This window comes from Haliaeetus leucocephalus, unplaced genomic scaffold (assembly GCF_000737465.1).
Source record: "Haliaeetus leucocephalus isolate CR32 unplaced genomic scaffold, Haliaeetus_leucocephalus-4.0 Scaffold284, whole genome shotgun sequence".
NCBI classification, from domain to species: Eukaryota; Metazoa; Chordata; class Aves; order Accipitriformes; family Accipitridae; genus Haliaeetus; species Haliaeetus leucocephalus.
Genome location: NW_010972720.1, coordinates 10,586,448 through 10,613,800, shown reverse-complemented (window position 1 = coordinate 10,613,800; position 27,353 = coordinate 10,586,448).

The following is a 27,353-nucleotide window of genomic DNA, read 5'->3' as shown; positions in this document are numbered from 1 at the left end:
GCTCTCAGTTTTCCTTTTCTTCAGCAGGAAAATGATGAGAACAACAGAGAGGAATGACAATATGCAGTCCCTATTGCAGGCAAAGGGCTGAAGATGGACAGTCCCCTATGTTACAGCTACTGTTTTCTCAATTTCCTCTTCAGGCTTTTGACTGTACTTTTTCATGAGTCCTTTACTCCACCTTGGCCATCTCCTGCAGGTTTCCCTGCCCAGAGAACCCCTCAGATCTTCGTAGCTTATTTTTCAGGCATCTCCCCAGCACCTGACTCACCTTTTGGCCCTTCAAAATCCTTTCTGTGCTGCCCTTCTGGCCTTTGCAAATTGCTGCCTCTGTTTGATTAAACAATGCTTGTTATAGGAAATATCTCTCAGCTGTAGTTCCACTGTAAGGGTATTTTATGAAAGAGATGTCGTTTTATGTGCATACAGTTAATGGATAATGGCCCATTATCAAGAAGCTGTGACTTTGTTCCTGGTTTTTTTCCAGCACTGAAAGTCTTTATTGTTGTTAACAACCAAATTTCTGGAGCATTTACATAGAAGCAATTAAGACCATATTCAGATAGGCTATTATTGTACCTAATGGGGACATAATAGGTACTTAATAGGTATTTAGGCACCTATTATGCTTCCCGGTTCAAAAGAGCAAAATTATCAGGGTCTTTACCCAGGCCAAAGAGAGGAATTGTCATGATGACTCAGACTAACAGACATCAGGATGTCCTATATTACGGGCTCAAATTCATTGTTCTGGGCAAAAGCACACAGGATTTCTTCCATGCTTCCTCTGAAGTGGATCTTCTTTTCAAAGCGGAGCTCTAGGAATTAGTGCAGCGTCCTGGACTTGGTCATTGTACAACAGGACTTGATGCAAGGAGCAAGTGACTCCATCACAAAATGTCACAAGCTTCTTTGAGTAGACTGAAAAAATAAAGTCTTTCCCCCTAATCATTCACCTCAGTTATTTTAAGACAGTCTATCAGAAGATTTTCTTCAGGGACATTACCTTGTGAAAATTCTTTTAAAAACAAAAAACTGACCAATATATATTCGCTATTATTCTGATCATAACGCAAATCAAAAGAAAGACTTAGTTGCTCCACATACAAAAGACACCATACCCCTACCCCTGCTACCATTTTTCTTCTCTCTCTGGTTACACTGTAAACACCACCCGTGGTGTAAAACAACCAAGCCACCCTGAGAGAGATTCAGTTTGAACAGGGCAATTTTGAGCAAATTGTTAACAACATGCCATTGTATTTTAAAACATTTTGTTTCTTAAAATAAAATGACTATGCTGCTTCTAGCTCCTGTAGAATTCAGAGAGAGAGTCCAAATAAAATGTCCTTCACTTTAATTTTCTTAAGTTTTATAATGACACACTAACTTACTAATCTTCCCCTATATTGATATCTAAACATAAAGTATAGGCTCTGTAGTTTAAAACAAGAACTTTTTTCCTTCATTTAAACAATGAAACTCTATATGAAAATTATTTAAACACTTTTTTTCATTTAAACTAGGAAAAGAAAAATCTAAAAGCTGTTAAAAGCAGAGTTGTAAAAACTCTTAGTGTAACTTTTTATCTTTAATATGCAAAATAGACCACAAGTAGTAACTGCTTTGGTAGCTTGTAGAAAATAAGCACTTCTTGGTTTGTTGCAGAAATATGTTACAAGATTCATTAGTCACATTCCCAATGCATACATGCCTAAAACATTTTAAAACTTGAATAGATTTTACCTCTAGAACAGCACATGGGGCTGTTCACTCCCTCATCCTCCCAGCCTTCCTGGGAATGCAGATTTAAAGTAGCTGCCAGGAAACAGGCTGCCATCCAGCGAGCTAGACAGAAGCCACTACACTGGAGAGCAAATAAACCACAGGCCCTTGGCAATGGTCAAATAGCTTGAAGGAAGCATTTTCACTGCAAAAAAAACCCCAAACCAACCAACCCAAAACAAAACCAGCAAGCTGCCAACAGTCTAAAGAGTGTCTTTTAAAGATGCAAAGTCAAAACAAAAGAGAATAAACCCAGACGCTTTGTAAAAAAATAAATATCCCACCCCTCTTCAGATTAATTCTAACCAAGCTTAAGCAAGGAGTTGGCCACTTTCAGTTCACAGGTGGGAACTCAGGCTGTCCCCTCACCATGCTTCCCCTGGCAGGCCCTTCCTTGTGCCTGGGAGCAGCAGTGCCTGTGTTCTCACACTGCCTTTACTGCAATTAGGAAAAAGTGCTGAATTAATCCCAGCTGTGGGATCAGTCTCATTATGGACAGAATGGAGGTAACCTTTTGCTTAAGCTACGGTTAAAACAACCTCTGTGTGGTTTTTGAGCACATCATCCTTAGAGAAAACCATAGTTCTGATTATAAAATATTTAAACCCGCCTCTCAGAGGGCCTCTAATTCTGCCAGTGGATCCCCACAAAAGCTCTTCAGACATTTCAGGTATTCTTTTAAACATCCACAGAACTGGTTTTTACCGTCTTTTAGTAGTGAAACTCTACACTGTCCTTTCCTGATGCAAGCTGAATCCCGGCAGCAGAATCCATGATTTTAAACTCAAAGGTGAAAAAGAAAGTCTGAGTTCTTAGTGCTCTGCTAACTCTGCTTTGGCAGCTTGCAACCCAAATACTGCAAGCCAAGAAGAAAACAAGGTGAAAACAAAGCCCAACAACCCAAACACGAAGCAGGAACAACACACATTTCCAGAATTGCTTCTGGTTTTTCCTTCTGGCCTCTTCTTCCCAGAGAGGGGGATGCATAAAGTCTCTTGAGTCAGATGAGCCCCGACTGTTTCCCGGGCTGCCTGGTGGTGGCAGGATGTAGATTTAAGACAGGTCATTGTCAAACCTGAAAACTTCAGCACTTTTAACCCATCTGTCGTTGCAGGGAGAAAAACAAAGCTCATGAACTTCTGGATTTGAAAAAGTGCTCTTACACCATATTAAGGCAGCAGACAGTAAGTCTCAATTGCAGCTTGAAAGGCTGAGTTTAAAAAGTTCCTAACTTCATAAATCCTTAACTTGGTTTGTTTCTGGCTTCTGGTCACACCCAAATTATTTTAAAAAGTCAAAGGCATACTGACATGGAAACTACAGGGTAGATTTTGTGGTTAGTAGATGAAAGCAGTTGTTTGTGTTACTCAATTTGTCCAAGGAGAAGTGCTGTGGCACACTCCTGAGGAAATGTAACCTTGGAGAAAGATCCAAAGCACTATCTGTTAATCTAACATTTTATTAATTTTTCACCTTCTTTATACATTCATTTACAAGCCTCTTGTAAACATTTAATGACAAGTGTTTAACCATATTACATACATGCTTTGTTTTTGTGAAAATTGAGCAAATATGTTGCTTCATTAATGTAGTTAAATTTTTACTATGTGTACATTTGAAATTCTAGCAAATGGCCCAGCATAATTGATAGAAATATGGTACCTTTTCTTTTATTTTGTAACTGTCAAACCAAGTTACTTATCTGTAGTTTATAGAGACTCTTCTATATATTAAATTGCCTTTGAGGTACTCCCTTATATTAGTCAGAATTCGCAGGCCTACATTTTTCCTTCTTCAGTTCCTCAAAATAAAGTACCTAGTATGACCAAGAGATTGAATGTCTCTAGCCTCAAAATCTGATGAGCCAATTTAGGCAGAAGCAAACTGCTTAAAAAGCAGTCCTCATTAGTGTAATCTTTCTATCACATTCTGAATGGCCCCATAATTGTAATACTCAAAATAATCACATATTTTGATGTTAATAAAAGGTGTGTTAATAGGTCTTTCAGTGGCAGTCCTATTAAACTATCCCCATTTTACATGGTCATACACTTTCTGTTCATCTACACATATTGACTAAATTGCAGTCTCAACCAATATGCTACAATCACTAGATCAAACATCTTTCATTTAATACTGATCATTTACCCGGGATTATGAAAATAGATAGAAATGAAATCCTACCAAATCATCCATCTTTATTGCCTTAGTAGAAACTTCAGAAGGTTCCTCTTGCTGATGGTTTTTGCAAAAATTGCTCTTCATAAAAAATGGAACTGTATGTCTGCTCAGTATTTACATCTGTAATATTTGTTAATGAAAGGGCTTGGAAGTAAAAGCTGATATCTGTGAAACTGAACCATAGAAAAGGAGGCAGCACATGAGTTAAAAATCTACTGACAAATACATGGAAAAAATCCATTGAAAAGATAAATACAATGACCTTTGCTCAGGAAATCCAAGATCCATAAACTGTTGGAGTCAGGGGAAGTATCACTGCATGTTGTCCTCGTTCTTTTGTTCGTTTTTTTTTTTTCTCCACACATGTAGCGTTGGGCTATGCGGCAATTTGGAAACTAAAGGTATGAGAAGGAACAGCTAGAAGAGTAAGATCCTTATGACAGAATGAAGACTGCTTAAGACTATGTATTATCCTGCACATTGCTTATCAAAATTCCTCTTAAAAACTGAAGTAAGCAATCAAGCAAGGAACCTATTGTATGAAAAGAGCAAAGTAAAAGAAGCTCTTGGAAATAAAAAGAATTTTCACAAAAAATTAAAGCCATGTCCTAGGAGAAGAAAATCATGAAATAACGTAAAAACTTTAATCCATTAATACATATTTATTTTGCTAAATATAAAACCCTAATAATAAAGGGCAAAAGAGATTTCAAGGAACAAGTTGTTAATTGCATAAAAGTTATTCAGGAAAAAACTTTTTTCAAATGCATCAGAAGCAGGAATCCAACCAGAAATAAAGTTTAATAGACAACTAAAATACACTGACTGATGTTGAAAAAGATAAGACCACAGTACAAAAGTTAAATGAATTCTATTTACCAATACACAAAGAATGAGGAGGAGGAGGAGGGAGTAACTGTCTCATATTGAAGTGTCAGATGTCAGAATAGTTCAATAGAATATATGGTAGCAAAGCATCAATACAATACATTTGTCAGCTAAGAGAACTAAGGACATTCAAATATTAAATTGGTGAAATACTAACTATGGTAAGCAATCCATAGCTCAAATTAGCTTCACTGAAGGGCAGCAAGAGGTATCCAGATATTTCTAGATGAAATAGGTGCATGACTTCAAAACTGAGGCTATCAATAAATACTATGAGAAAGTTAGACTTATTAGATAGTGAAGTAACTATACTACATTGGAAAAGGTCAGTGTTCTTTATGCAAAGGGAATGTGATTTGCAACATAATTTTTGCTTCACAGATCTGCTGGAGTCCTTTGACGGAGTCAGTGGTGTGGGCAAAAGATATGTTTAGCATAGTATGCTAAAATCTACAGCTGACTGTGAAGACCTACAGGAATATCTTGTGATATTAACTCTGTAAATGGGAATGAAATGGCAGATGAAATTCAATGTCAATGAATGCAAAATAATGCGCTTGGTGGGAAAAACACAATAACCCTACTATAGATGCACAATAATGAGCTCCGAAAGATCTTGTAGTCATTACGAGTAGATTTCTGAAAGCATCAGCTGAGTGTTGAGAGGCAGTAGGAAATATTAGGAAAGTAATAAAGAACAGAAATTGTAATTATGACACTATATAATATCTGGTGAGTCTATGTCTTGACTTGTGGGTGTAATTCTGATCATCCTAGTTAAAAAGATGCAGCAGAACTAGGGCAGTTTCAGAGGTGGAATATAAGTCAGATCAAAAATATGGAGATTAAAAATACTCTTTACTTTGGAAAAGAGATGACTGATAGGAGGAGTGTATGATAGGATCATGTAAAATCTCAAACAGCACAGATAATACAACCAAGGAAAGTTTACCCTTTACATTGCATAGCAAAATTGTTAGGGAATAGGCTTAAAAGAAATTAAAGAGAAGGTCTTATTCATAGTAAATAAATACAATATAGTCACAATTGCCAGGGAACAACAGAGCTCAAAAGTATGTCTAAAAGAGGAATTAAGAAATTCATGTATGATAGGTCTACCAAGAATTAATAAAAGCAAAGGGTCAGAAGCAATCTCAAGAACAAAAAGTCCTTAAAACTGCTGGTTACCGACAACTGAGTGACTATACCAGAGAGGTGCAACTTTTTTATGCTCACCCTGTTTTTATCCTTTCTTTTAATTATCCACTACATGTCACTTCTGAGACCTGATGAGAGGTTTGCTGGGTTTGATACAAGAGAGAGTCTTATTGGCATTTGTATTCTCTTTTTCTGACCTGTGTCCAAAACCATTCTTTTTTTGGTGAGTCCCCTCCTGTAAATAAATGTTACTCATCATATTAAAGATGTGTCAATAGACAGGAATTTTCAAAAGGGTTGTAGTAATTAACCACAAAGGTTCTTCCTGCCTTAAAATTTAAGAATCATCAGTGTCTTGTCTATAACCAGTCACAAGACTCTGAGATGCAAATTTTCTTACTGTACAAACATCCAGTTTGGACCACATTTTTTTAAAAAATAAACATTTAAGAGAGCTTTGTAATTGGTTTAAATAGGGCTTTTGTGAAGAATCTGAAAGAGAATTTGTTTTGACAGATAATTTACTGATCACATTATCTAAAGCCTATGCTATTCCTCACTGAATTTTGTTTCAGATATGGTGGGAAATGACCCACTGAAAAAGCACACCCTTCATTTGTCCTATTGAACTTGTTAAATAAAAAAGAATATATTGAAATAATACCAATTTAACCTGGAAAAATTCCATCCATTAATAAAAATTTTTATTAGTGTTTATAAAGCAAAACTGTATGTTAATGAGAGGAAGGATTTTTTGTATATGATTTTTTTCCCCAGACCTTTCGTATTGTATTAGATTGAGTTACTGTCACACTCTGCCATAGAGATAGCTTTATTTTGGTGATGAGCTGGGAATTTTTGAGTTGGATCATGCCTTCCACAGCACAGATGTACAACTGCATTCTGGAAGAAAGGGAGGTTCTTATCAGATCTGTTCTTGTATCTCCATGTTTAAATTATCAATAATTTCAAAAAAAACATAAAAATATCACTAATGCAACTTAAAGGTCTTGCAAAAAAATTGGGGAACATTAACTTTCATTGAAAGCGACAAGAAATTGCTAAAAGCAACTTGATCATTTGTTAAGCTGGATATAAGCAAACAAAATGTATTTTAATCCCACCAAGCTTGTGGTTGCATATCAAGGATAGAGGAGCAAAATAATTCTTTGCAGAGCAATGACTGTATCCTAGGAAGCAGTGAAAAAAAAAAGATTTTCGTATATAGCAAGAAGGAAGGGGGAATATTACTTACACGTGAACTAACCATTCATGCTCCTGCTCCCCAAAAGGGTCAATGTGATCTTTGAATGTAGAAATAGGGTTTCAAAACTAGAAAGATTTTTATACTAGTATAGCAATTATTGAACCATTCCATGGTATATTTTAGTAACAGCTTTAATGTTAAACAAAGGTCCACATTTTTTAATCTTCATGGAGAGAATTACTGAAACTGGATGGTGCAGGATTGGGCTCTTTCAGCCAGAAACAACTTAGGGCAGGAATAATTGTCTCTTTTGCTAAATTCATACTTTACATATATCTATATATGAACTGTCTTTTTACAGAGATCATATGTGTAGAACCTATCTAAACAGGCTAGGCTGACATGGATATTTATGCAGAATTAAAAAAATACATTATCTCCTCTTCTTTTTATAATATGTATTTCCTGTATAGATTGTTTCTATCATGTCATGAAATGGTAAAATATTACTGAAATATAAAATATATATTTCTGGGAATATTTAAAAAGTAAATTTATGCTATTAAAAGGAAGTGTCAGGAATTCTTTATGAGTTGAATAACATATGAAAACAATTTTTCCTAATTTTAATTGTCCTGCTATTACACTGCCTCACATGTCTATACATTTTGTCTTCTCAACATCAGTCATTACTAAAACTTACTGGTAGTGAAGAAGTGAATACACTGCTGAGCACTTTCCTCTGGTGGAGTCCCATCAGCGACAGCTGTTGATTCAGAAGTGCATGCTGTGACTACCCCAGCAGTATCACGTAGCCGTCTTTCCTTTATTTTGCTTTTTGCTTGAGCTCAACTGCTCTTCAAATCAGCCTTCTTACCATACCAGAAAAGATTTCAATTTTATCTGGAACAAAACTAGCAATTCAACCAATTTGACTGCAGTCTTCTAAATCAGCCTCATCTCCTCATTGCCTTTGGATAATGAAAGCTTCCAGATGTAAAATCTCCGATTGTTGTTAAGTGAGAAAAAATGAACTCTTTAAGTTATTGGTATCGCTGTAGACTCCTGAGTCTACAAAATGACAATATAATGTACGGTGTTTGAATTTAGCAACTGAATATCATAAATCATAGCTACTTAAAGTGTACCTGATCAGTGTATTTGAGACTTTATTTGCTGAAGCTCTGAAGAGAGCTGATTCTGCAGAGCTAGATATTATGCACAACAGAGAGATTCATAGGATAATTGTCTGTAGTGCTGGAAAATATGTGTTCATTACTGTCTTTAAGTATATGTTCACAGTCACAAGCTTAACTGCTATTGTATGAAATACATTCTTGGTTTGATGAAAATGAAGAGACGAAAAAATGGTAAAAACACTTCAGCTCCAATTTGTATTACCACATGTTATTTACCAAAATAGAATCATGTGCATTTTTGCTTGCTGCTTCCCCCTACGGCAGCAATGCTAAGTCAGCATCAGTAGAGTCTTCTTTATTTTTACCAGACCTTTCTCTGGAGCCACAGAGGATACCGAGTCTTACTCATGTTATTTTAGTTTAGGTATTTGGAAAAGTTGATCTACCAGTATCCGAGGTCTGTATGCTGATCTATATCTACCCAATAACTATTCTGTTCTCATGGTTTTTACTAATTAAAATGAAATTCCTGAATAAATAACGTATCAGTAGACTACAGATTTTCTATAGTTAGAAATTCATCATATTTTACTCATTATGTTGAATATATGTCCTTAAAACGTCTTTAAGTTCTAAGAACAAACTAAGATCTTGTTCTGAGACCTTCAGTGTTTACTAACATATATTTGCACTTCAAAGCTACAAGCATAGGAAAGTAGTTAAAGACAGACCCTTTGTGTCATGAAGTTTCTAGGACTGGTTTTGAGGCCTTCCCTGATTAATTGAAAAAGTGAACCTAATGACTTTGGTGTTCTTTGTGGATCTCCACAACAGATTAAATTCACTCAATATCAGAATAAATATATAAACATAAATGTAAACATTAATAATAATAATGATGATTGGATTATAATTTTCTTTACAACTTAATGGGTTGTTGAAGATAAGAAACCATAAAAAACCACTTTTAATTATAATTACAATGTCAGCAAGCAGTCAAAAGGTAAGAAGCTGGTTGAAGCTATAATGTTTCAGTATAGATATAGTAAGAAAATATTTGCATTGTGTATTTTGATACAGCATTGTATATTTCTCCAATGTTAAGTATGAAAGATTAGATTTCTGGGTTGCCTGGGTACACAGTGATGATGCAAAGGGTTCCAGATTAGCATGAAAAAAAAATCAAGAAAGTGTATGTTCGATTTTTGAAATATTGGTCACACAAGCATACCCCTGCTTGCCTTCATTAGTTCCAGGCTTAAAGCCAACACAAGATTTACTTCCCTTTCAATGCTATTTTTATTTATTTTTTTCCAGCTTGTCTCTTTATATTTGCAGTCAGTAAAGCTTAGCCTCAAATGGTCCAAAACTTCCCCTTACACACCTACCTATCTAGGTGGAGATTTTGATGATGTCACGAAATGCAGTGGTTTGAACTGCTTAAAGAAGCTATATGACAGATTCAACGCGCATTCCTGATGAAGTTTAAGTGACCTAATTCCAACCCACATTGCAACAGTTCAAGAAAATTATATTTTCAGAAAAAAAAACCAAATTCCTTTTCCTGTTCATTTTTGGGTGTAGATGCACCATATAAATGGCTGTGTGTCCACGCATTAGAAGATGGCGCAGCACCTGCCATCTGCTTGGCATGGTGATTTGCTAAAGGCCACAGAAAGAACCTGCCCACCAACTGGAAAACATCCAAAGCCAATTTCACAGGGAATTTGCAGGGCCTAATTCTCAGGATCTGATCACAAAACATATGCCTAAATCCTGTGAACAGCCAGATTTGGCAGGTATTCTCAAGTGCAAACATAATAGGCACCAAACAGCACATAAAGTGGTTGTACAGTAGACTTCATTAAGGTGCACGGTGGGTTTTCTTTCAGAAAATGGCAGCCAGACAGAGCACTGCTGATACTACCACTGTTTTATCTAATTATATTACTCACCCAAGCCGGGAAGGCCACAATTCATTCCCTTCACCTGTCAGGAGGGATTAAAATTCACACCTAATGCCTCTTCTGCAGGTGCTTCTTCATTAGTGTTTTATTTTGGATTGGTGGTGCACTTCTGAAGAGCTCTTCCTCATGTCTCCATTTAGTGCCCTGTGGTTATCACTGTCTTTCCAGTTGTCTCCACTGAAAGTCCTGAAGTGTGTTTTCTCATAACCAGAGTTATGAGAAGCCAGAAAATATACTCCAGGAGCACCCTTGAGCCCTCCAACTACTGATGAGCATTCAGTCCTCAGGGTCAGGCTAGAGCTAGCCTGAAATAAGATCCTGAAGAGCATGTACTGTACGTGTCAGTCCTCAGCACTGTCTGCTCTGTTCACATGTACTGCTACTGGGCTGTACTGCTGTCGCAGTTTAAGTCCAGCTGATAAAAAAGCACCACAAAGCTGCTCGCTCACTCCTCCCCCTCTAGCCCTGGTGGGATGAGGAGGAGAAAATATAAAGGCAGGCTCGTGGGTCGAGACAAGGACAGGGAGGGATCACCCACCACTTATGGTCACGGGCAAAAGACAGGCTCAACTTGGAGAAGAAACAAAATCAATTTAAATTACTACCAATCAAATCAAAACAGGGATATTGGGAAGTAAACCCAAACCTTGGAACACCTTCCCCCCCACCCCCCCCTCAGCCCCACTCCCGGTTCTCTCTCCCTCCTCCCCCCGGGGGACAGGGAGTGGGGGTTGGGGTCAGCTCCCCACACCTTGTCTCTGCCGCTCCTTCCTCCTCAGGGGCAGGAGGACTCCTCACTCGTCCCCTGCTCCACCGTGGGGTCCCTCCCACGGGAGACAGTCCTTCACAAACTTCTCCAGTGTGGGTCCCTTCCGCAGGCTGCAGTTCCTCACAAACTTCCCTGGCGTGGGTCCTTTCCGCGGGCTGATCTTCAGTCACAGACTGGTCCAGTGTGGGCTTTCCCATGGAGTCACGGCCATCTTGGGGGGCCTCCACTCCCCCGCTCCCCTCCATGGGCTGGGGGGGACGGCCTGCCATCTCACCACAGGCTGCAGGGGCATCCCCTCCTCCTTCCTCACTGACCTCGGTGTCTGCAGAGGGGTTCCTCTCAATTCCAATCCCCCACTCACTGCCGGTTCCCCTTCTTATATCTCTTCTCCCAGAGGCGCTACCACCGTCACTGATGGGCTCGGCCTTGGCCAGAGGCGAGTCCGACCTGGAGCCGGGGAAGCTTCCAGCAGCTTCTCACAGGAGCCACCCCTGTGGCCTCCTCCCCTGCTACCAAAAAAACCCTGCCACACAAACCCAAAACAACTGCTTAGTGCAGCCATAGATTGAGAGGTTGGCAGGCACCTCCTTGCACATGACCTGAAATTGTTTAATGTCCCAGTGAAGAATTCAGAATTCATTTTACTGGAGACACACAAGTGTGCGCACACAGGACTATAAGGTAATGGTTAGTGTAGTTCACATAAAGCTGTGGTCTGAGTACCCATTCCTTTCTATGAGAATTGTCTCTCTATTTTTATAGTGTCAATTTAATTGCTAGGTTAACTTCTGAATACTTTCTCTTCCAGTGGAAACTGCCATGCTCATGGACTTTCATGTAGACTGTTGTTTTGCATTGTCTGGGCTCCCTTTGCATCAGATAAACAGCATCACCAGAATTAGTACCTCCAATCATGCCTCTTTAAGTCAGATATAATTATGACAAGAGATAAAGCACTGTCCTGGTTTCGGCTGGGATAGAGTTAATTTTCTTCCTAGTAGCAGGTATAGTGCTATGTTTTGGATTCAATATGAGGAGAATGTTGATGACACACTGATGTTTTCAGTTGTTGCTAAGTAGTGTTTACACTAAATCAGGGATTTTTCAGCTTCACATGCCCAGCCAGCGAGAAAGCTGGAGGGGCACAAGAAGTTGGCACAGGATACAGTCAGGGCAGCTGACCCAAATGGGCCAAAGGGATATTCCATACCGTGTGACGTCATGTCTAGTATATAAACTGGGGGGAGTTGGCCTGGTGGGGATTGCTGCTCGGGAGCTAACTGGGCATTGGTCAGCGAGTGGTGAGCAATTACATTGTGCATCACTTGTTTTATATATTTCATTTCTTTTATTATTATTATTGCCATATTATTATTGTTGTTATTATCATTATTCTTTTCTTCCTTTCTGTCCTATTAAACCGTTCTTATCTCAACCCACAAGTTTTACCTTTTTTCTTCCGATTCTCTCCCCCATCCCACTGTGTGGAGGGGAAGTGAGTGAGCGGCTGCATGGTGCTTAGTTGCTGGCTGAGGTTAAACCACGATAAGCACAAAACAGTAATAAGGTGAGGGGTGATCATAAGAAGCATTTACAGACTATTTGCAGGAACATGTGGAGATAGTAGTTAATTTCCATTCCAGCCGGATAGCTTGGATTTCCTTAAAATTTTATTTTCTTTGAAAGCCAGAGTTTCCCTTTCTAAATGTAAAAAATAATTGGGACAGCCAAAATATAAAATATGAATAAGACCATTCTTCATATTAGAATAGAAAAGACTTTGTGATTTCTTAGAATAGAATGGAATAGAATATTTCAGTTGGAAGGGACCTACAGTGATCATCTAGTCCAACTGCCTGACCAGTTCAGGGCTGACAAAAAGTTAAAGCATGTTGTTAAGGGCATTGTCCAAATGCCTCTTAAACACTGACAAGTTTCGACCACCTCTCTAGGAAGGCTGTTCCAGTGTTTGACCACCCTCTCGGTAAAGAAATGTTTCCTAATGTCCAGTCCAAACCTCCCCTGGTGCAGCTTCAAACCATTCCCACACATCCTGTCACTGGATCCCAGGGAGAAGGGATCAGCATCTCCCTCTCTGCTTCCCCTCCTCAGGATGCTGTGGAGAGCAATGAGGTTGCCCTTCAGCTGCCTTTTCTCCAAACTAGACAAGCCCAAAGTCCTTAGCTGCTTCTCACAGGACATGTCTTCTAGGCCTTTAACCAGCTTTGTTGCCTTCCTCTGGATGCATTGAAGGACCTCCACATCCTTCTTAAATTGTGGGGTCCAGAACTGCACACAGTATTCAAGGTAAATTCGCATCAATGCTGAATGTAGCCGGATAATCACCTCTATATTGGGCTTTTAATGAGGTAATAACTTCTCAGACCACTGTCTACAACATGGGACTTATCTGCCCTGACCTATTTCAGTGAATGATACTCAAATAAAATATGCAGTAAAAAGTAATTTAATAGAGGTTATAGATAATCATAAAGAGCAAATTGGAAAAAAAAATGTGACGAGTAAGAAATAGGACAGAAACACACATTGTCAATCTGCTAAACTTATTTGCTGTTGTGTAAGCTCCTAGCATCCAAGAAATATATCTATTCACTGCTGGAAAAATTAAAAACTTGACTTGCAACATCTTTCTACATTAAGAAAATACTATTACTCAGTATGGCTTTTTGATGTAGTTACAGTCAGACCAGTGAAAAATAGACTGAAAAATCACAGGCATAGGTATAAAAATTCTTTTGCTATGTTTACTCTCTGCAGTACAGAGACTTATTGCCTAGGATTAACTGATGATTAATAGATGAATCAATATTTCATCCATACTGTTCTTGCATCTTTACAGTGATAGGAATATGACATTCTGATACAGTAATTGGAACATCTAATCACTGTGCATTTTATACCATTGGGTCAAATATTACTTATGTAGTCATACAAATACGGTAAATGTGAGAGAGTAATGAGTATTAATAACTACAATGTCATGTTAAACCATTCTACTGACATTGCTGTGAGAGGAGGAGGGTCAGCTCAGAGCCTGGCTTGAAAAAAGTAACCCAGCTGAAATAGGAATGGCGGGAACTCTGGAAACACTGTTCCTGTTTGATGCCTTGCTTTCTGAAAGTAAATCGACATCGACTGATGTGATCTAAATCCAACTTGTATGTTGTTGTCATGGTTGACTAATCCAGCATACTATAAACTTCTGTGCTACAGTCTACTTGACAGAATAAAAAAGTCACTTCTGGGATTGCTGTCTGACATGTGTAGAAACGTTCTCAGTGCTGCAATCCCTTAGGAAAAAGCTTTTATCCCATCAGAGACTTCAGTGCCAGCCTTAAAAATAGGTATCTCTATATGTATATCTACATCTGCTTATCAGTAAAACAAGACCTCTTATCTCCAGAATGTCCAAATATTCAAATTACATGCATTATTAAAACAAAATATTAAATTAACTGAGTTTAATTTCATGGTTTTTTATATGAAATTATTAAACATTTAGTCTTTATAAAAGTCAGTGAGAGGCATACTGTCACTTTCTCCAGTGAAGTAAACAATTGAAAATGTAAGACTTTCAATTGAATTTAGGATTTTCAAAGAAAAGCCAGCTTTTAGATCATGGCAAAAAAACCACTGATTGATCAAATGATTCTGCATGAAATTGTACAGTTCAATGAAGATGCAGATGTACTGTAGATTATAAGTACTAATTTTTCTTGTAGCTGAACCCTCCCTGTCCCCTCCAAACACCCTCTAAGTTAAATGCCAGTTTAAAAAATGATGTAACAAGGTAGTAACATTTTCATTGGCTATTCTATCATTATGTTAATTGGAGCATATAAAGAAGAGAAGTCAGAAGGCACTATAATTTTGTCTGTGTAACACCAGGGAACTTGAAGTGATGGAGAGTTTCAAGACTTAGTTAATTATTATATCATATCTTACATCCAGAAAAATCCTCTATTAAAGCATTTGTGGAGTAAAGTGTAATATCCATTAATTAGAAATAGAACTGAGCCTGACTTGTAAATCTTAGTAGTATTGTTTTTCTGCATTTGCACCAATTTGATAATTACTCCATGCCCTTGAGGTGAGGGAGAATTTGAAATACATGGAATGTTTCAAAAAAGTGCAAATGCTTCCCCTTAATAAGCTGCAGTGCTTGTCTTAAGTCTGTGGAACTACTTAGAATGTGAGAGACGTTGAGTTACACATAACCAATGAAAACCAATGGGGACCCAAATTCAGACCATGCAAATAAAAGTACACCCTCTAGACTACAAACAGTGGTCTAGACCACAAGTGCTCAGAAGATGAGAGCATATCTGATTGCACATACCTATGTGCATTCCTCATGATCTTCCAAAAGGACACACTACCAATCAAACCAAAATCATGGACCCGGTGAAGGTGGATCCTCAGGTGATATGGGTCTGTTTTAAACTGCAGATGAACTAAATAGTTATAATGTTCACCTCTGGTCCTGAAACCCACGAATCTTTTGTCATGTCACACTTGAAATGAAAAGTGCAGGAATCTGTCTGTTTAGATTTCCTAGTTTGCCTAAAAGTACGCTTTCTGAACACCTAATGTTCTAAAATATGTTTTAAACCTCATAGCTGATAATGGTTTGTGTGTAATATTTCATGTTCTTAACTTCTCGTGTTAAGAGAGGATACTTTTAAAGAGCAGTGGGGCATTCTCTACCTCCCCCGCATCTCTTCCTTTGCTTTCCTTTTCCCTTTGCCTCTTTTGTCTCTTCTTCCTTTTTCTCACCTTCATTTGGAGACGTGAAAAAGGGAGAGCTAAGCCAAGGAAGTGAGTTTTTCACTTTGCTCTGAAGCCAGGGAGATTTGTGGTAATGAGTTCCCAAGCCCAGGTGCTGCTGCTGAGCAAGCCGTCTTCTGCTCTTACGGGCTTCACTCTCATGATTGACAGCTTCATCGCTCCTAAGAAACGCAGCTGTCAGGGCATAGCTTTGTTGCAAAAAATACCAACAACCCCAAAACCAACCAGACAAATAAAAATGTACTCTCCAGCATGTCTGGAGGTAATACCTCGTAAAGCTCTAAGTTAACATGTATTCAAGCAGAATAGAAACCAGTGTGTGTTCTTTTAGCACATTTGTCCTGAAATACATGTGATTGATAGAAATAAATGGGAAGCTTTTTGTGTGACTTTTTTTTTTTAATCAATGAAATACACTGTTATGAGCTGGAAGAGACACATACTTACATGGGCCAAATCCTTAACTAAGAAGATGCTATTTTTACATCCTCATTTCCTGAGTGCAGCTGCACCTCCAAGCCAAAGCGGGAAGCCTGTAAAAATAAGTCTAGAGTTCAGTTCTTAAATCCATGTTTAAGAGCCTAATCAAGAGCCATTGGGGGGGGGGTGTCTGCAGCTTGGAGTTGGTGGAAGTATTATACTTTTGTGACTTGGAATATTCCTTCAGATACCCAAATTTGGGCCCAAGACCAAACACTGAGCATCCTTCCTCAAAACCTTTGCTTAGCTGTGAATTGCTTTAGATGTTTTCTGGGGACTTATACTGCATCATAGAAGTTGCTTCAAGTTATCACAGAAAGACCACGTAAGATTTAGTATTTGTAGATGCCTTTTGTTTATCGGCACATTACAGCCAAACAAATTACGTATTGAACTGAGCAACTCCCCCCGCCCCCCAAACCTTTAGGCTGCAAGTAGCTAAAGAAAACGCCTTAATGTGCTTCATTTTTCCTATCTTCTGTTATTTCAAACAAATCACCACTTAGTGTTTTCAAGGCCATTTGTCTTTGATTAAACATTTTTGTTATGTTTTGTAACAGAAAGTTTTAATGCTCAATTCCCAGTGCTGCATCCCTCACCGTTTCAAACTATTATTTCAAGCCTTTGCATGGCAGTCGCGGGCCCAAGCTGCTCAGCTGTGGAAAACATTTTCTCCAGCAGCAGCAGCAGCAGCAGCTGCTGGCTGCTTGGCAGGCTCAGCAGCCAGCTGCGGGGCCAGGGCTGCCAGCACGCTGGGGCTGCGATGCAGCAGCAATGCCGATGCGGGCTGCCACCGTGCCGACAGGCTCGGATACCCCTCTAACTCTTCAGCAGAAGACTTTGCGCACTTGTCTCCGTTTCAGTTCAAGAGGCCTCAAAAAGCCAATAGATGATTTTGTTAATTGGTGCAATAAAAATGGGGTCACTGCCAGGTCATCATAATTTCCTTCCAGAGTCCCAGCCTTAAAGACTCGCCCTCCTTGAATGTTAAACTTTCTTTGCTCGGTAGGCAGGCAAGCAGGCTGTCTGCCAAGCCAAAAAACCTGTTGTTTTTGTGCACTCTCACACATGACCCACATATTTGTGACTAGGTTTTCAATGATGCCCCGAGGAGCTGCGATGCCTGCGATTCACTGCCACCTGGAGGAGTTCAAGTTAAGCTAGAAGAGCGTCCCTACCTCCAGTTGTGTTTTAACTCTTCGGAATGGCTTTCAGATTTCATTTGGCACCCCTGACAGTGAAATTAGACTGGAAGCTGGGTTTAAATATAAATAAAGGTGTGTGTGCGTGCGTGTGCGTGTGTGTTTAAATCATGGTTTATTAAAGTAAAGGAGAATTGATATAAATAATATATGACTTCTCTTCTCAGTAAACCATGTCCACATTGCTTTATTACCTTTAATCATGTAGTGCAAACACAGCTGGAAGTCTTTCTTTATTTCTCCACTATCCTCATTTTAAAATGGGCCTATTTATTTTATTATTATAAATAATATTCACGAGATACGTAAAAGCTTTAACATTTTATAAACTGTGCTGTATTTCTGTTTACTTAGTCATTTGCAAATTCAAGCAATTTTAGCAAGCGCTGAAGCTCTGTTGTGTCTTTAGGTTCTTGAATATTCAGATTTCAATATCAAACCTCTGGCTACCTAATAATTGTGAAAAAGTCCATAGTGTTTTCTAGGATGATAACAGAGAGTACAATAAAAAAAATATATCCTGAGCATTCCACAGATACTGAAAATAATGGGTCACATCTAATTAAAAATCTCCCCCTATCTTCTCTGATATTTTGCCTATTAAATGCAGTTTCTGTTCCTATGGTGTAAGGCTGTGTATACACACCCAAAGTATTTTTTAAAGAATATATTTACTTAGTAAATATTTCTGAGTTCCAAGTGCAGTTTATAATTCAAACCATGGACCGGATACACATAGATTCTTAGTTTTCAAGTAAGATTTTAAACACATACTGCTAATGATTTAGCTCTCTAGTCAACAAATATATTACACGTGAAAGTGCAAATGCCTCCAGCTGAGCACCCTGGGAGACAGCTCAGATGAGCTGTGCAAGAATTTGGCCTGTACACCTCTTTAAATAAACTTTTTAAATGGCACAGCATAAAAAGTCTCTCTTTGGCCTATTTCCCTCTTCACACGTAAGGTCCTCATGGGAATGGAGGTGGAAATTAATTTTGATGCACACTTACAACCTACTATTTTGTCATCATGACCACACTTCAGCAGGTTTGGTCTGCAGTTTCAGTCCGGGGCACGCACCCGCTCATTGAACATGGCTCCAAAGATACTGCCGCAAGCTTGTTCAGCCTCATCCATCTGCACATCCTTGCCTCCAATGCACATCCCAAGGTACACAAGACCTTCTGTAAAGGAAGCTATTGGGGAGCTACACTATCTGCAGGTAGTCCCCTCTACCAGACTTTCTTCCTTCTGGATGCATTTGATATATCTATTACAAGAACTAACCGTTCAAACTGGCTGTCGCTTTTAGGCATTTTGTCCATAAACGGTCAGCAACTGTAACAGTGAAGAAGAGATCTTTCAAGGCCAAAAAGATGTTATATGACCTAAGACAGAAATTCAAAATATTCCTGATTTTCTCATTAAGAAAAAAAACAAACCTCTCTTGTAAAACAAAGTTTACATGAAAGTAAGATAAATAGATTTTGCTGTCACCTTTTATATACAATTAACCAACATGTCCTTCAAACCAAATATTAATATTTTATTTTAAATCCATCAGGCTGAATCTAGCTTAATATTTTATTATTTAGTTTTAGAGCTGTATGGTGTAACAAATTTTCCTTTTGCCTATGAGAAGCAGAATTGCTTAAGCATAACTATTATTATTGTGCTCTTCACCATATCACCTAACTTCAGACTTGACTGGAAAGTTTGAAAGGGGTTGGTAGACTCATCTGAAAAAGATTCTGAAATTCAGTTGATTAAAAGTTTTTAAAGGATTTCTAAGAAATGGGTAATGAGTGTTCAGTTTCAAAATTCTTCACAAGCAACTAAATTTACAATCTGGATTTAAAAATTGCTGAGCACCCTCTCAGTTCAGAAGAAAGCTTATTAAAAATATACCCTGGCAAATTAAAGCAGCCTTCCATACCTCAAGTAGAGCTTCATTTTCTGCTGTATTTTCCATTAAGCTTTTAACAGACATTATTGAAATCTTTATGATTAACAGGGAAATCATAATCTCTCCTTCACAGAAATAGGACTTTTTGCTTGTTTTTTCACCCAAAATAATTTCTCTCAAGATCTTTCCTTCTTTATTGATCAACCATCACCCTGTATTTTTGTCATATTTTGGCAAGATTTTTCTTTTAATTTCCCATATTATGGGCTTTTTTTCCTGGAAATGTTTCTAGTCTTTTTCTCCTTTACTCTAGGCTTTTGGGGTTTTTGTTTGTTTCAAACATTTTTAATATCTGGTTGGATTTACTCCACTCCTTTTCCTACATTTTTTCTTTACTGTTTTCCCATATTCATCTTCCCCCTCATTCTCTGAAGCTGTCCTCACTTGTTATCATTTGGCTTCATCTTGGGGAATTATGAACACTTGCAATTTGCCATTAGCTGCTGTGTCATGAGGGAAGAAGGAGTCTAAAGTTGTATTTAAGGTTAGTTGGATCCCTTCTACCTAATGGTGGCAAATAGACAGTGGAAGGAGGGACTGTCCTGGAACTTAGGGGGCTGACCTTGCTCCCTTCCTGCCCCTGGAAACAATGAACTATTGCACTTTTTAAGCAGATATCCTCATCTTGAGTCATGACTGAAAAAAGCTTTAGCACAAAGTGCTTTCACACAAAGTTATATGTATGGTGCGGAAGTTAAAATATATGCTCCAGTGAAGGAGCCTCCAATCACTTCCCTCCACTCACTTGCTAGTAGAGAGGCTGTGCATCAGACAGCTGAAAACATGAAGGAGCTGGGGAATTTCTTGAGATCAGACTTTCTACCAGTAGATGTGACAATAGTAGGAACTGAGGGGAGAAGAGGTGAGTTTTTTTCCTTCTTCTGATGGGGGAAAAAAGCATGTACAAAATGTTATTACCTAAGTGGAATGTTGTTACCTAAAGCTAAATTTAGCAGAATACTAGACTTAATTGCTGTTCGGAAAATTTCTAAGGGAGCTCAGATAACCACAGGCAGTTCTTTGGCTTACTAATTTTTCACCTTCATGGGAGGACATTGTTAAAGTGTGCAGGCAGGGGACCGTGGCCTGAGGTATACTGAACAGAAAATGGGAAACTATCAAGCAGAAGTTACTGGGCATAGCAAATAGCAAAGTGAGAAGCTGACAAAAGTTATGCATAGCGCTGTGAGGAATGACCAGCTTTCACAGACTGTTAAGGGGCAGTTACGTGAGAAATGGCTGGTCTTTGCAGATAATTAGAGTTGAGCATTGAGGACCTTTTGGGGAGTACAACCTGGTGTTGCCAGCAGTACCTAGGTAAGTGTATCAGTAATACCAATGAGTATTATCAAGATAACTATGTAAGTAATACCAGTAAGTCATACTACACAGGGCTGATATTACCTAGGGAACAGTACAGAAATACCAAATTTTGGTACAAATGTGGCAAAGCCACTGGGGAAAAAGTAATTATGGTTGGGCTTTTTACATGGATGGAGATAAAAGCAGAGAAATGGAGGAATCAAGGTGTTTGGGGAAAGAACAAGAATTGGAAAATGGAGAGAAGAGAGGACAAAAGGGTCTGATCCAGTGTAATCGGTCATAAACACTTGTTTGTGCCTAAGGCTATAATACACTACACACATGTGTGTGTGTATTTATATCGTGTAAACACAAAGTTAACCCATCTTTTCTTTCCCTCAAAGTTTTGCAAGGTGATATGGCAGCAGAGGAAGATGATTTAGAATCTAGGAGGAGGAAACATGCTCCACAAAGTCTTGAGAAGGCAAAACTGGATTGCATTTTATAGGTTTGATAGAAAGCAGGTCTCCTGATACAACAGCAGCTCTAGGACAGACAGTGATTTATAAACAGGAGAATTAGAAATGCAAGTTTGCCAACCTGTATGTGTTTAGCCTGCATTAATAGTTGATATTAGGCACCATGTCTTGGAAATAAGTTTCATATACTGCTTCAACTTTTTATTGACTTAATTTATATGTTGTATAAGATGAATAACCTACCAGTGGAAACGGGAATTTTTTTATCCTTAAGAACTGTTTCATTTTCTTTTAAACACAAGTACCTTCTAGGAAGTTTTTAACTTGCTATTTCTATTAAATGCATTTCCTGATATAGGCTTAAAATTGATATCTTTTAAAGCATTGTCTAAATTTAAATCTGTTGTTGTCATGAGAAGTCTTAAAATACAAAACATTTAAAAAGGGATTTGAAAATACTTAAGACTTCTAAATATGGTTGTTGGTATCAAGGAGAGGCAGGAGATTATTTTTGTATTTTTACTCTATGGTGACATTATTTTACTTAGACAAGTTGATTTCTGTAATCTTTAAGCCCCTAATGTTTGGAAGCAACACTGCTGAAATATCAAGAAATTTTAATCAGGTCTGAACACAGGTTAATCAGAATTCTCACTGTGTATCATGTATCCCTCAATTTTGGCTGTATCTGAGAATCTTGGATAATGAAATTACAGTTCCACATTCTAATATATTCCACCTAGACTGCAGTGGAAAGGCTGAAGGACTAGTTACTAGCTGTAAACTAAGGAATCCTTATCAGCTGTATTCTTAGATTAAGCTTGATACAATACAGCTGGGGCTTTCTTTTATATTTAATTTAGTGTTATAAATAATAAACTCCTCATTACTCAGCAGGTTAGTTATTGCACTTCCAAATTCTGGTTAATTTGGGTTTCTTGAAAGACCATCACATTCATTTTAAAGAGAGTAGCAAAAAAGTGACTGCATAGATGCCTGTAGTTCTCACGTATTGAAGTTTTCATAAACTAGAGCTTGTGACATCAAAGAAGATTCTGTGCTTGTGCTCAGAGTAATATTGAGGCAGAAAGTAAGATTTCCCAGGGAGAAAAATCAAACTTAAAATAGAGCCAGGTATCAATAAGAGTTGATAAACTTCAATGTTTTTTATATATTATGAATCTAGTCAAGTTTTAGAATTATTATTGTCTTTTTATAATGACTTAGGTACTTTCAAAGCTGCTGATTAACAGCAGCTCTTTCCTGAGCAGAGCTCAGCTCCACGAACAGAGCTATTTCAAAGCCATTGTATCACCTGTGTTTCACATAAGGCCCATTTGAGGCCACAATAAAGTCAGCAGTAATGAAAGCTGCTCTAGTCCTAGTGTACACAAGCTCTGACCTGGATCATCCATACAATTAAATTATCTGGTTTTCTAATTATTTCAACTATTCAGTTAGTTTGTAGAAGTCAGTCAGTTTCAACACAATACCTCTGCACCATTCAGTGGATCCAACACCATTGGTTCACTTAAGATAGGACAACTTAGCTACTGTAAATTCCATAATGTCCATGGCTACAGAAAATTTGAAGCTTTTTTTTTTAATATGGATACAAATTCAGAATGTTATCTGACGAGTGTTTGTATTTCCTAAGCTTCTGACTAGCCTGATGTTAAAGCAGAGTCTTTTCCAGAGGAGCCCTTATCAAATAAAAATAAATTTGCAAATGTCTTGAATCTCATCTCATTATTTTAAATGCTTACTATGTGTTCAGTAGAATAAATTGTACAGTTATTAAACTTCTAAAAGGTATCTGTGTATATCTAAATCTGAAGCAGAATTAAATACTGGGGAAACATACAGAAACTCATTTGCTGAACAGCTGTGTGTCTCATTAACTCAGTATTTCACCTTTATAAAATGCATATACATACATGAACATGCACACATTCCTGCAGTTACACATATGTGTATAAGAATACAGATATTCTTGTTTTGCACTAGTTATTGGATCAAGGTTAAGTGATTCATGGGATGACCCAACAGTAAAGCTTTTGAAGCCTTTGACTGAATAAGAGAAAGATCGCAAACTTACAAAACCATCTTATGTTGTCATTGAAACAGAGAATACTATTCCAGTTTCTTAAGACTATGGCATAAAGATAACACAGAAGGTCTCTTTGAGACTTACTACTCTAGAGAAGCATCTAGGGCTTAGCTAGGTACTTTCTTTTGACCTTTTCTCTATGAATTATACTAACAAAGGTTGTATTATTTAACTTTTCCATTACTCAATTTCTTAACATGAGTTGAAAAAACATTGTATCTATTTGAAGAATCTGTATTTGTAATAGCTGTGTTAGTGCTTGACCTGGGTGTCTTGGGTGTAAAGCATGTAAAGCACCTTTCAGATTTGAGAGTTATGTTTCTGTCAACCACAAGTAGAAATACAGCCAGTGATCTCATTCAATTTCTATGTGATATCCTTTTCACAGTGAAAAACCATTACAAAATGTAGCACATTATTTACGACTGGCAGTCTCTGGTTAGAAAAGGCTCAGGGCTGGGATCAGAGCAAGCGATGAAGGTCAGGACTGAAATATATTCATTTTTAAGAATGCAATAGAAAGCTTGAACTTCATTTACTAAGGAGTATGGGTCACTGACTTTGCCCATTCTGGAAACAGATACCCAGTATGTGTCAACAAGATTGCAGTGCAAGGAATGCAAATAGAATCTGCTTTACATCCAAGGATAGTGCTCTTTCATTTGCAAGAATGTTGAATTAATTTAAACAATGAGAACACACAGATTAAACAAGCATGCTTTTTAAATCTATTTCATTTTCTCACAGAGCTCGTCATATCAACATCACCTCAGATACTCTGAAAAGATGCATCTGCTCATAGTCCTAACTCAGCCCAGGTGGAAAAACTTGCAGAAGTTTGGAGGCAGGGATTGTTTTCTCTTCCACACTAATAGCACACAGGATTTTTTTGGGGGGGAGGGAGTGGACAGTACATTCCCCCCGCCATCCTGCCAGCAGGAAACAAAGCTTCTCCAGGAAGGGAGAAGGGGAAGGAAACCTTGGAGACTGCAGGTTGAAATTTGAACTGGCCAATCAAGATGCACCAGGTACACCAAGGTGACCCTCCTGGCCAATAGAATTAAATGACCACTGGTCAGATTCGACAGGGGTACAAACAGGGTCCCACCAGAGGCCATGTGGGAATCAGTCCTCCTCCTCGGAGCAGCGGGTCTGCAGTCGGGGACTCCCCCTCAGGTCGGGGCACTGCCCGAGGTAACTCCTCAAGGGACAGAGCCCTCAGCTTTTAGGGGAGTGATATGTGCATTTTGAGCCATCACTTTAAATCTTGGGGATTCTTAAATCGGCTGTGTAGGATTAATTCTTTTCACATCATTGAGCCTGTCGTTTTATAAAATGTTACTGGACTTCTAACTAACTTTTGCTGAAAAATAAATCTGAGTTTTAACACCTGTTGGATTTGGTTAGTTGTGCATCCATAACGGGGTGTGCGTTTTGTTTTTTTAATGGTCATTTGCCTTTTTCACTCATCATTCAACTGGAGCATCCGATTTAAAAGAAGCAAGTGACAGCACATACTGATGAAGTAGTGTTCTATCAGTACAGCCACATGTGACTCCTCCATAAGGTGAACACTGTATTTCAGAGAACTTAAATTCTCTGGGTTTCGACATATAGCATATGCTCAAAATTCACTGTCATTCAATTTTATTTTTTTTCTGAGAAAGACATATTACGGTGTTAAATGCTAGGGGAGGCCTCTAAAGTCTTTATCTTAGCATAGTAATAGTGTATTTTAATTTAAGACTCTTGTCTTGTTGCTTGCTTCAGTGAAATGAACTTTTTCAGGCAAATTATTGTAAACAGCAAAATACTTATTTCTGTCTTACCTTCCCTAATTAGAGCAACAGGCAGCATGGTTTTATGGAGGTGAGTTTGGGCTGGAATTCAAGATGTTGACGCCTCTATTTGACACTTGTGACCATAAGGGTTCAAACATGTGGATCATTATACAAATAGTCAATATTTCCAAGAAACTGTAACTTCCTGCAGTTTATATAGAAAAGGAAATACCCCAATGTTTTTCAGATGAGGAACAGAAATAAACTTCGCTTTTGTTTTTTTTTGTCTGTTTGTTTTTTAAAGGAACAGCCTAGAATTCATTAAGATTAAGTTTAAAACTTAGGCTTGCTCTTAAGCTCTTGCTTTTTTAAAAAACTTAGAATGACATGATAAAGTCTATTAGAATACCAGAAATAATAAAAGAAATATGACAAAAAACAAGGCTTTAAACCGTATTCAGACCAGCCAAATTAATACATTAGCTCTGCAGTAATTCATCCAAAGCAGCACAGTCAACACTGAAGAGATCTAAATATGTGGCAAATACCATCTTTTGTGACAATTTTTCTTCCAAATACTCCTTTACTTTGATAATATGCCCTGTTCTAATAATATGCCTATAAGCTCTACTAATAAGAATCTTTTATGTTTTATAACCCTTATTTTGATATGAGCAGTGTATTTCTTTTGGTGCTTAATGACAATATCTTATTGCTGATTGAGCTAAAGGATAAACTGTGTTATTATAATAAGTTTCATACAATATAATCATAAAATTTCTAACTTCTGTTGCTTTCAATAACAGGTTGGGCTTACATATCAATTTAAAAATAATATACCCTAGTGTTTATTGAGCCCTGGTAGTTCTTTAAATAATATCCTCCTTCTATTCCAAATAACATCAAATCCTGACTAGGACAAATTTACAGCCTAAACATTCACCATTTCTAGGTTAGAGTTATATTATATAGTATATTAACTCAAATAACAGCTTCACTTCCTGTGAAGTGACTAAATAGAACCACAGAACCTTTCATTCACCTTGCTAAGTGATAAAGACTGTTGAACTCCCATGGAAGTAAATCCTGAGGGGGACAGATTTTTTTCTCTTGCTAGTGAGATTTTTGGTGGAGGTGGTGGTGTTTTTTATGTTTTCCTGTGTCTTCATTAAGCATTTTGCCAGTACACTCCTATGCAAATGCAATTACAAAAAATATAAAAATACAGACCATATACACATAAAAATGCAGAAAATATATAAACTAAGACAGTGCAATGCTATAATAAATTACAAACTTTATAAACATCATCAAAACAGCTCCTATTCATCTCATTTCTTAGTTACAAGCTTGGACATTTTATCTGTGCAACAGCTGAAGTCCTGGAAATACATATACATGCACCTTTACTGAGATAAGTAAACCAATCTACTGTGATGGAACTCACTAAAAGCACAGAATTACTTGTATGTATAAAATGGTACATTTGGGGATGTTCAGTCGTCTTACCCCTGTAAGAGACTGATTTTTCAGACCTTCACAGAGGTTAGAGGTTTTATGATCAGAATCTAAAGCAACAGTTCTGGCCATAACTGTAACAAACTGCTGGTTGCTGGAGAAACACAGAGACAGGGAAGAAAAAGATGGAAAACTTTCAGGAGGACTTGATTGCCACAAAGTTCTCTAAAGAGAAAAGGTAGAGCTGTGTGAAAAATAGGATTCATGCCCCATAAAGTGCTCTTAGTCTTCGGAAAGACTTTGTTTATCTTGAAATACGACAATGCTGACATGCCAAAAAAATTATGCCAGAAAGAGTTTACTGAAGATAGCGAAATGTTTTGTTTCTAAAAATTGATTCCAATAAAACATTTTCAAAATGTCACTGTGTTTACATTTCATAGTACCATTTTGTTATGAATTTTCACATAGAATATCAAAATGTTTAGCTGAAAAGTACATTCTTAACATTAAAAAACGATTTAAAGGAAAGCAAATATTTTTGTAAGAAAAAATTATGAGGATAAAAAATTTAAAGTAACTATAGAGAATTATCCATACGCTGGAAAAATCCAAGACCATTGTTGCATTCTATGGAAGATATAGCTGCTCTACATACTTCACACTCCTTG